Consider the following 12,655-nt stretch of genomic DNA (forward strand, 5'->3'; position numbering starts at 1 on the left):
GACACTTTAATAGGTATACTTTTCCTGGTATACCAGGTAGGACCCCCCTTTGCCTCTAGAACGGCCTGAATTATTTGCTGAATGGATTCAACAATGTGCTGGGAGCATTCCTTAAGGATTTTGGTCCATGCTGACTGGATGACATCACACTTTTCCTGCAGATTTTCAGCTGCACATTCATGCTGCGAACCTTCCACTCCACCTCCTGTCAAAGATGATCTCTTGGATTAATATCAGGGGACTGTGCATGCTGTTGGAGTAACCTGAAGTCACTGTCATGTTCCAGGAATGCAACATGAGATGATGAGTGCTCTGTGACATGGCACATTCTCCTGCTGTAAGTATTTGTTTGAAAAAGGGTAGACTGTGGCTTTAAAGAATGCTCATGTCACACACTTTTTAGGTATGTTGTGGGTAAAATTTAAATGATGCTCTATTGCTATTGAGGGGCCTAATTTGTGCCAAGAAAACACTTCCCACGACATTACACTACCACCACCAGTCGGCACCATTTACACAAGGCAGAATGGATCTGTAGATCCAAGCTGTTTACACCAAAAGCTGGCCTTACCATTTGCTTGCATCTGCAGAAATTAATCAATGTCCTCAAAACACATCAGCTTGAGAAAGTCTCATAAATCAGCTGCTGAAAATTAATGAAAATTTGAGTCGAAATATAAAAGTACATGTTGCTATTTGATAGGCTATATAGGCTACCAAAATTGTTACCAAAATTCCTTACCTGAAAGTTCATTTTTTTTCTTGGATCAGATAAAAGAATGTTTAAAGCCATGAGAATCAATCAAAGCTCGTTGGCATTGTCATCTCTTTCACTTAGTCTTTCGGCTTCATTCCCTAGTACTGTATTCGTGGAATCCGCGCACTGAATTTGGATGAGCTCGATTGAATAGATGTTGAATAGATGAAAATGCTTTCACTAGGCTAAGTAGGGGGAGGGGTATCGTATCAGCAGGGAAACTACGCTCTCAAAGTAATGACGGTGACAAGTCTTTTTTTTTTTCCTGTTATTGCTAAAAGACGAGATGCGAGTTGTAGCCTAGGATGGGCCTTGGCAAGACGTGGGTGGGCCTAGGCCCAGCCAGGCCCACCCATAGCTACGCCCCTGGTTGTAAACAGCTGTTATTTCAGCATTTCTGGCATTTGTGTCAAGTTATATTAATGAAGTATGTATATTTTGTCAATACAACCACCACCTACAAGCTAAGTACAATTGTACACTCTACAGGCCACTCAGTACTGTAGGGGAGCCTGCACCAATCATAGAAGAGGCACAGTTATTGTAGCATTAAGCATGCATGTATATTTTATGATATGCAATAATATTATATAACTAGCAATAAATAAGCACCAGGTTTTTCTCACTCTTTATATAAATAATGTTCAAAGGAATCACACTGCCAGAGAGATAGAGAAAAATGGCAATCCCAAACATAGCCCACAGCTACAGAGAGAATGAGATGAAACATGACATTTGTATCTGATAAAATCTCCAAAATCCACGTCCCATCTCTGACAACATAGGATGGGAAGGGCTTTTAGTGTGAAAGAGCCAAACCTCACAGTGGGATGTATCCTGTTACCACAAAGACTCATTGTTAGCAGAAATGCTTTTGGCCAGCGTTCCTAAACCTTGGTCCTGGGGACCTACTATGAACACTGGTTTTTGGTCCAGCCATGATAACAGGCTTTATATTTTACTGAGCTGCTGACTATCCTTAATTAGACGCTAATTGTTCCTATGTAGACTTTTCATGTCTGAAGGATGATTTACCTTCTTAAATACATGCTAGGCAAGAAATAGCTATGCATGCTATAAAAATAAATGTCCATTATGCACATACCAGGAATTTCAATCGATCTGACCAACGTATGCTTTCATTTACTGTGCTATATGTACTCTATGGCAAGTAATCACAATTGAAATAGATTTAATTGATTCATTTACAAACTGACAGGTGAAATCAGTTAGGTCCCATCTGCTGAGAATGTGGAAACCTGAAACCATTAGTGTAAGATGAATAGAGTTTACTGACAGCAAATGGCCAAAACTGAATTGTGCTAAAATAAGTTCAACCACACCAATTATCACAGGAACTTTATCACATTTTCAGCAACCTTAATTCATCTAGAGGTTGGCTTTGATTAAAAAAAAAAAAAAACTAGCATACACAGTGGGTCCCCAGGACCAGGGTTGAGAAACACAGCTTTAGGCATTGTGCTGAATGGGTTTCATCTTAGCAGGCTCATTCAATGAGGTGGCTTAGAGCCCATTCATCTCTGAGAACAGCCCTTTTTTGAGAACAGACGCTATGTACCAATTTATGAATGGGGAGAGAGATGGTTATGTAAGTGGAATAAGTGTATCACATGGTTCTCCCCACTCTTTCTTCACCACCCGCTTTCCCCCCATAGCCTCTCTTTATTTCAGTCTCTCTGAGAGTAATGTAGACGTGTGTGTGTGTGTGTGGACGCATGCGCCACACACACACACACACACACACACAAACACTTAAAGTTCACTGTGCAAGAAATTGAAAATTTATCCTAAGGCAAGTGGTTAGTCAAACACGGCAAGGTCACAGTGTCTATATAGCCCTTGCCCTGTTGTAATTACAAAGAACTGCATTTAGAAAAAAAAGCATCTTGCAGTCTTTCCTTGTAAGCCTTGACAACTCAACTATGATTAAACAGCACAGTATGATTTCATCGGCACAAACTGCACTGTCCATTTCCTCTTTCTTTCCTCAGGCTTTGTCTTTGCCAATACTTACGCACTGAACCAGCTAACACATTATTGTGCTGTGTAGTTATTACTGCTTAATAAAGCATCAATAACACCATCATATTTCCTTGAAAATACATTTAGTTCAAAATTAGTTTTTCCAGATTGAGAACTTCCATATTAGTTGTAATTAATATTGCTGGTGATTAATTTGATTGTCCTTCACTTCAATGTATTATGTGTCAAAGGGACAAGGCACATGCAGTAGCAGCAGAAATTATTATTCTAAATTGCCCATAGGTATGAGCGTGTGAGTGAATGGTGTGTGTGCACTCCAGTAGACTGACAGCCACAATGTGCCTTGTTATAGATTCTACAAGCCTCTGAAACTCTACCGGAGGGATGGAACAGCGGTCTTCCAAAAGATATTCCCTCATTTGGTGTTTTTATGATGGTGGAATGGTTGGTCCAAAATTTCCCAGAGGAGATCAATTGGGTTGAGATCTAGTGACTGCACCTGTATGGAAACATCTGCATTTGTTAAGTTTTTTCACTCATTTATTCAGGTTTTTCCTTTACGTTGTCACCCATCTGTATATAAATCCATCCTGGTCAGGGTCTTGGGGGGTGCTTACAACATGCTGTAAGCCTATCCCAGCGTGCATTGGGCAAGAGACAGGAATACACCCTGGACAGGCCGCCAATTTATCGCAGGGCACACACACAACTGGAGTATCTGGAGGAAACCCACAAAGGGAGAACATGCAAACTTCACACTGAAAGGCCCAGGTCTGTATAAAATATGGAATTAAATATTATCAATGAATGCCAGCTTGTCAGTTCTGTTGATATAGTTGTTTGTCTTTCTATTGTTGTTTCACATTGATGTTCAAAAATTGTCTTCAAATTTAGCAAAGACCACTTTTTTGTATGTTTCTGTAATTATAAATACTGATAAAAATCAAAGCTGCCCATTTTTTTTTCTGACGATGTAGCCAAATCTGAAACTTGCATCTTAAACCCAGATTGAGCATGATATGATCAACTTCATGGGTTAAAACTGAACAAACTCAAGATCAAAACCTGGTGTATGTGCATATGGATGCGCACGCATGTTTTTGTGTATGTGTCTGTGTGTGCGAGAGAGAGAGTGCACAATTGAATCTTCCCTAAATTCAACCTGTGTCTTTTGACTTTTTCAATGGCTGTTTTCTGGGCCTATTTTCCCAGGTGCAATTAATTACACCTTTATTTTGTCAGTGAATTAAAAGATTACTCAACACGTGTTGCAGTGATAAACACTTTCTGGTTAGATCTCTTTTAATGCTGAGTCGATCTGAGCCTCTGCCAACACTCAGGTCCCTCTAAGGGTTGTAAGCTTTAAAAAATATACTCATATACATTTTTTAATGTGGTTATAACGGAGCAACAACAGCTGGGAATGTTTCCACAATGTGACAGAAACATGAGTGAAAATGGGAATTAAGAGCTCCTCAGTGAACACGTTCTCATTCCCAACTCATCAAATATTGCAGCTTGGACAAGGGCCCTTCTCATCACTATTCAATGCGCTGGATAAACTTGAACATCTTCGGTTGATGAGTGAGGTAGCCCATTGACTACTAGGCTACTGAAATAAACTACGTCACCCAGCACGCATTAGCCTAGGTTAATGTTGATGTTTTTTAAATAATTTTCTGTGTAGCCGATAGTATTAAAATAAAATAATTTCTGGTATATTTTGGTATGTGTGTATGTGATTTTAAGTAATTAAATTTGAATAGGTCACAATAGTATTGATTGTCTACAAATAGGAGCTCCGAATTTGCGCTGAGGTTCAGGCTACTGTCTGTCCATAGCGTCAAAATCCGCTGAAGTGGTAATTTAATTCAATGGGCTACCTCACTCGTCAACCGAAGACGCCCAAGTCTTTCCAACGCGTTGAGTAGTGACGAGAAGGGCCCTTGCCCAGGCTGCAATATTTGACGAGTTGGGAATGAGAACGTGTTGCCTCAGTGGAATTGGCCCAGTTGTCTGATGATACTTTGAACTGCAATTTTATCAGCTTTAGATGAGGCAAATATGATGTTTAGAGTCTGAACCTGGAGCTCATAAATCACACTCACAGGCTGTTTGCTGTGTAATGACCTGTTCCTTCATTCCTATTTAAAAGTGCTGTGGCCTACCAGTTCCCCCTGTCTTGTACTGACAGGCTTCTTGATTTCCCTGTATCTCTCCGCTTTCAAACGCATTGATTTGTGTTCAAAAGCCATCGATTATGGTCTTTTAATGTAAGTCTTGTTTCAGAGAGAGAGAAAAAAAATAGAGTTTGCCACCCATGGATAGATACAATCAGTACTTCTAAAGTGCAGCGGCATTTTCCAGCTGTGTATCTACAGTAGGACTCTGCGGCCAAAAGCTTTCGAAATAAGCCAGGTATGACATTGTTTTCAACATGCATCGATCTTCTGAGGCCAAAGCTGAGTTTTGTTTGTATCTGTCCAGCAGTGGAACTTGAACATGTGACTGGAACAGAGTAAATGGGAAAAGTACTACATGTGCTTTTTTATTGTTTAAGAATGCACACAGCCTTTGTTCTAATTTGCGATATGCGGCCCAATGTAATTGAAACCACTGTCATAGACCTTCATTTCATGTAATGATGCCACTCAAACTCCTAGGAAAGATGCCTATATCGGAATGAATGGGACTGAAGTGACTCTAGAGGACCCCTACTGTCAAATATGTAAAAACATTACTTCCAGGCACAGCTACAGATAGCAGGTGGAAGGAGGCCAATGCGGAGCTGCAGATTGCTTCGAGCAACTCGCTGCAAAAGCTCAGGTTGTCATATCATAATGATGCCCCGCAGTGGGAATTTTTGGGCCATATGAAATGACCTATTCAAGTTACTGCGCACCTCAAAATAGTCACTTGTCCTAACATTTTCATCTTTAAAAAGGGCTCACATCATTTGTGCCTGCAGTGGCTGTGTAAATCTTAGCAATGTAAGCGAAAAAAAGCGAACACATTTTGAGCAAATGCAGATGATGCAATTCCTAATTATGATTTGAACTGAATGCATACCTGTTTAAATTTATATTTAATAAAATTTAAGTGTCACCAATTTAATAATTTTGAGAAGTTTTAAAAAAGTGTGATGGGTGGTGCAACCACATGTAAACACTTAGAAACTCAGAGGAACCAATCAGACTGTCTAGTCCGCACAAGAACACTAAGCATCTGATATTTCTGACTTGTAAGAGCAAGCTGCACTTTGTTCTTTGCGAGCACATTGCAAGTGGAAGATCTGTTTCATTAAAATTTCTCTGAGCGCAGCCACACCGCGTTAGACGAGAAACAAAATGCCACTCGCCTTTCGTTGAGTCGATGGCAGGAGCACTTCTTGATTGAATTCTGACCTGTTGCTGGTACAGCTTTGCGTGTCACTCATACCGTATGATTGATCCGCCCATTTCAGGACTGATGAAGGCTCTCTCTCCCATCGCTGAATGTCAGCGCTCATGGGTACTGCGGTTTGGTTGTCAGAGCCGTGGTTTATTGTTGAAGCCCAGTCACACCTGAGCAGTGGACCTGGGCGTGTGCGTGGGTCTGTTGCTTAGACGCGGTGTGATTGATGACCACAGCTGTTGAATGCAATTTCAGCCTTCACTTGATCTTTGCTGATCCTGCACCTTTGATAATCATGAGAATAATTAAAGATCTCATCCTATTAAAAGCATGCACTGAGACAAATGGTGCTCCTTACGACTGCAGTGTCTTTAATGAAAATAGCGCTGCGCTAGAACTGACAGTTCTTCAAAGATGCAAGATCTATCATAGGATTATAAATTCCTGTCGGCTTTACGTCACATGCTACATCTGCATTTATTACCCTTCCACTGCTATGACAGCTTGAAATGATGCACCTAGTAAAGACCATGCAGTTTTTTTTTTTTTAAACATTAGGGATTGTTCAAGTAGGCTGTACCTGAGATCCCTGACAGTTATGACATGAATCTTTCGATCATTTTATATTAGTTTTTCTTTTATATTTAGCTCTGCCCATGAAGAAACAGACACAAGGGAATCTCAAAGGGGAAATAATGTAGGTTTTACAGATAATGAAGCAATGCTTCATTTGAGTTATGCTCTCACAATGATTAAAGTACTATGGTGAGCTGGGGTTCCATGGACAGAAAACCAGAAGAGAAGCTTGGAATTTAAAGGCTCTTTATTGGCACCAGTGTAACACCACAGCATGCACACACCTTGATTCATCTGGATGAACACTTCCCCCAATGATTTATCTGTAGTTTTTTTTTCTCTCTCTCTCCAGAAAACGCTCTGGAAAAGAACACACTTTGCTCTACAAGTTTTGATGTATTATGCACAAATTTAAAAAAAGAAAGACAGAACACAGTCAATGACAAAGGTGGATTCCCAGGGCAAGGTAAGACGCTGGACATTTTTTCAAGGGTGTCAACAGAAACAAACAGCGGCGGCAGTGACAAGCCGGTGAAGACATCACGGCGGATGATAAAGTTAACATTATGGGCACATATATCTCTCTGGTAATAATGGCAGTGACAGCATAATGAGAGACTGTAGAAGACTGACATGCTCTCCATCTAGATTTACTGATCTGATTTACCATTGAGGGCGGGTCATCGTTTCTGACTTGAGCACATGTAAGAGGGTCAGCTCTTTTCCTAAGGATAGCTTGCTCTCACCGAAACTTGTGGCTGGAATCTACATGTATGGCCTTCGGGACCCATGGCCACTCTCATATGTTTATGTCACCCTAACCCCAACTGGCTTTCGTGGACCTTTTGCGAGACTCAATTGAACCAAACAGCTATATGCTAAAAGTGTTCTTTGGCTGAAATCTGAAAATGACCAATGCAAGAGTGGATATCCAGCTGTGATAGAATGACATCACAATAACATGAGGGTGAAGTGAACGCTGTGTGCTATCAATGACACCCTTCCCACTTCAATGATTTTTATGAGAACTTTTGTCATTTTATTTTGGAAAACACCTTCATTTCTTTCCCACAATGTTGTGTTATGTTGTGAAGCAGTTTATTGCTTTTTTTATTATTCATGGTATATAATGTCAGCATCAATCCTTTGCCCAGTAATTCTATTAATAGATGCCAAACATTAATTGTATGTTGATAACTGAAATTAGCTGCATGTGCACCCACCACTAATTGCTGTTATTATAATGAACAATTGAAGAAATATACTGTAAATACATTTCTTCCAAGTGTACTTATGGATGTCACATTACCATAGAAACATGTGGCTGATATTTAACCATACATGGAAATGCTACAGCAGTTCATATTGATTTCTTCTTTATTTTTGTTTGATTTTCTTGACCCTTGATTCTTATTTTTTTTCCTGATTTGTGAGGTAATGGCAGTGTCTATTATGTCTGATTGAATATAGTACAGGAAAACATTTTGAGGATTGTGTTTTGTCCCTGAATTCACTTGAGGACATTCCCTGAACTGTCAGTCAGGAGAATTTCCAAAACACGTAAAATATTCCTGTAAAATAATTTCCCAATATCAGGAACTCTCTAAACATTCATTGGCATTGCCACGGGGATGCTTAACATCAGCCCATGTGAAACTTTACACATGGATGAGTCTTATTTGCTTTGATGTAATAGATTTCATGGCAGATTGTTTTCACGTGCAGATAATTCTGAAGGGTAATCTCTATCATATCTTGATTATGACCGTTTTCACGCTTCCTAATGGACCGTGGAATGGCTCAGATACTCCGGGCCTACTTGACATTGAGGGACTACAGCATGTGACCCCTATTCCATCTCCCTGAAGTCCAATTTGCTGTCACATCCATCGTGTGACACGTCTGCAAAAGCTGCATATGATGACAGATGATGAAGGTGTGTCCGGAATCATAGCCACTGTCGGATAATATATGGCCAACGGTCAGTATGGAAAGGGTGATTAACTTAAAGGTATTGACCCGGATGGATTCATGTGTAGATGATGCAATTTATGGCATAAACAAGGCTTAGACCTTTTGAGAATCATGTCTTGGAATGAAAGTGAAAGAAAGTATTTTGAAAAGAAAAGAAAAGAAAAGAAAAGAAAAACCTTAGCAGGATTTAATATGTATCTGCTGCAGATGAGGATCAGTGATTTGTTTTCTCGAGGGCTTTTGTATTATAAGACATTTTCAGCACTGCATATGACTCATGCCCTTGCAAAACCAATGTGTATTATTTAATCTTTTATTTTATTTTATATTTCCGCAGAAAATATGGTATTTAAAATAAAAGAATGTAATGTTGCTATTTAATTAGAAAAAAACTAGGCTTGCTTTTTATTAATACATATTTGGTTTTCAAAAGATCATTTTAAGTGCTAGCAGAAGCTGTCACAAATGGAGAAAAAAAAATCATCCCACTTAATTTGAAAAAAAACAAAAAGGTTTCATTTTCTCTACAGCTTTCATTTAGCTGTTTTTCCCTGAAGACCCCATTCCATTGCATTATATTGAATTCATTTAGCAGATGGACTTATGCAGAGTAATTTAAATTTTAGGAGAACATAAGTGCTTTCACCTGATTATATGAGTAATACCACTAGCAATAGTCTTGGCTAACAAGATTCGCAGACCAGTGAGTATATAGGCAATACCACTAAATCACTAATGAAAATTAACTATGCTGTGGTTCCAAAAAAATAAAATAAAAATCATCATCATGAAAAAATAATAATCATAAAAAAATTCCATAAACAGAACTAGTACAAAAGAGTGTTAGAGGGTAGACATGACAGGGGAATCAAGATGCAGTCAGAAGAGGTGGGCCTTTAATCTCTCTCTGAAGATAGACAAGTTATTCTGTCCTTACCACAATGGGAAGTTCTTTTCATCTTTGGGAGGCCAGCATAGACAGGGGTTGTGATTCCGAGCAGCAACAATGGAGGAAGGCATAGCCTCATTCCCAGGCTGTGGAGTGGAGAGACCTGGCTGTAGCGTAGAGTTTGAAGGTATGCTAGTGCTATTCCACATCTGCCCTGTAGGCTGCTACTAAGGTTTTATTTTATCTTAATGGGAGTAGTAACAGGCAGAAAATGAAGGGAGATGAGAAAGGGCATGACATAAGCATGCTTGGGAAGTTTTGAAGACAAGTCATATGGCACCATTTTGTGTTAGCTGGAGGGGTTTAGTGGCAGAGGCAGGGGCTGTTGACTAGCAAGAAGGGTTTGTACTTGTCTAGCTATTGACTAGCAAGAAGAATTGTACTTGTCTAGCTATTAGAGGACCAGATCCTGGAGTAAGAGCTGTGTAGACTAGAGGAGGAATGGGCAGATTCCTCAGATGATGTATAGAAAAAATCTAAACTACCAACTGTTGCGATATGGGACAAGAAAGAAAGCTGATTATCTGTCATTACCTTGAATGAAATATATTGCAGTGGTGAGGTAAGCAAGCATTTCAGTTTTCGCTAGGTTGATCTTCAAGTGATACTCTGCCATCCAGCATGAGATATCATTCAGGTAAGCTGAGAGGTGTAACACTATCTGTGTGTTAGATTGAGGAAAGCAAAGAAAAAGTTGCATATTGTCAGCATCACAGTGGTATGAGAAACCATGGAAGGAGACTAAAGGCATTACATGTAAAGGGAAAAGAGGAGGGAGCCAGGTACAGAGCCTTGGGGGACACCTGTAGGAAGACCATTGGGATGAGACAACCCACAATCCCAACAAAGCCTAAAGAACCACTCAGAGATGTAGGATTCAGTCCACTTTAGACTGTTGCCTGAGCTTCCAAGTGTAGTCAGGGTAGAGGGAATGAGCTAGTGGTTTTTTGGGTCAAATTCTGCAGAAACTTCTGGTAGGATTAGTACAGAAAACAAGGACGATGGGGCTGACAAAACTTCCTCAGTGATTATGAAGAGGGCTGTCTTCAATGAGGGTGTGACTCTGGCCACAGTGCGTGTAGCAGGCATACATATTATAGAATGTGATGTATTGAACTTGGAAGAGATTAATTGATATATGTTGGATGTGACTGTCTGGAAATAGAAAAGAGAATGGGGTCCAGAGCACAGCTGGTTGGATGATGTGTTGGCAGAAGTTTATAGATGTCAACATAGACATCTCTCTATGGATGAGAGAACGCAGAAAGAGAATGTAGGTCAGGGGAAAGTGGATGGGCGGAATAAGATGTTGGGGGGTGTAAGGGAGGGCTGTGATGTCTAGAAGGGGCTTCAGATGTCTGTGATCTTCTTGTTGAAGTGGCCTGCAGAAGGTGGAGGAGAGGGAGGGTTGAGAAGTGAAGAGATGATGGAACAGATTGGAAAAAGTATGTAACATGAAAGAAGGAGGGAGAGAGGAGAGGTTGATGAGTGGATAGGTCAGTAGGGGAGGTGAATTTCCTCCATTCCCAATCCTGAGTTTGATTCTGTCATTTCAGAGGAAGTCCGTAAGTTATGGACTGGGAGGAGAGGGTTGCGCAATATAAAGAGTAAGAGGGCAGGGAATATCAAACAGGGGAGCACAGATGCTGCTTCAACAGAAGGAACGGTAAATGACAACAGTGATGGGAGAGAAGCAAGAACATTAGAAGAAAGGGTTGCAGGTGATGCGTTACGTACGTTGCGGCAGTTTGACGGAGGAAGTCGCTGGGTGGGGGAGGAAGCGAGAAAGGCACAATGCAGTAGACAGACACCAGAAGGGGAGTAAAAGCAGGCTCTCAGGACCCACTGATGCTAATCCTCCTAGAATACAGCCAAATTGTTTATTGAACCGAGGACTCTTGACATCCTCTTTCGAAAGCCCAATGGCAGGTTAGTCATTTGAGTTCAATAATATGTGATTTTTCTCTGGGGCAAGCAATAAGGTTCTGTTTTTATCTTACCAAAATTGCAGATCCATTTCACTGAGCGAAGGGTAATATGTGCAATACAAGAGACAGAGATCTGCCCCCAGAACTGCTTACCTTTATATGATTTTTAAAAAATTTAATAAAATAAAAAATGTATCTCCCGGCACCCTAAGTCATTCTTTATCAGTAGCATCAGATGTACCAGACTAATGCACGAATGTATCTATAAATTTACGCTCCCATTTACTGTTCATCAGATTACTTATCATTGTGAACATGCTTGATGCAAACCACAGATAAAGGGAATACATGGTCTATTCAGCTGCTACTTTCTCATGTAAAGCAGAATGCAAAAAGGGGTCAGAAGAGCAGGTGTATCACATAGAGGTGTGGGCGGGGAAATGTAGGCGCATGAAATAATTCCAGCATTTTTGTTTCTTTTTTTATGGACTGATCTGCTTTTAGAACAGCATCAACATTGTTGCTGTCGTGTTTAGGATGGAAAACAAGAGCAACCCGTGAGAATAGGCCTACATTAGCGTTAATTACCATAACACAGCCCTGTTCTGCTTCCTGTGAATGTCACACTGGATGTCTAATATGTATGTTTAATGCATGATTAATATTTTGGTCTGAACATTTTTTTCTTTGCGCTTACATTTTTTACACTACTTTTCACACGCGACTATGAGAGCCAAGCAGAAGAGTGTGTCTTCCTGCACTGCTATGGAACATCTGTAGGGAAGCTCATTGGATTCCCTCCATTTGCTTGATGTCTAGGGAATCAGGTCCCATGGGTGAGGCATCCTGGAATGATTGTGCAGTGTCTTTCCATGATTCTCTCTCTCACTCTCTTTATCTCATGTACAGAACTGTAGTTAAACTGGGACTGAATGTTTGCCGTCGTCAGTCTATATATATATATATATATATATATATATATATATATAAACATTTATTTCTTTTCAGCTATTACCCAGTGTCAAGCTTTTGTTTGTCCAGCGCAATTATACTGAGTGCAATTACCACATCACT

This window comes from Anguilla rostrata, chromosome 7 (genome assembly GCF_018555375.3).
Source record: "Anguilla rostrata isolate EN2019 chromosome 7, ASM1855537v3, whole genome shotgun sequence".
Taxonomy (NCBI): domain Eukaryota; kingdom Metazoa; phylum Chordata; class Actinopteri; order Anguilliformes; family Anguillidae; genus Anguilla; species Anguilla rostrata.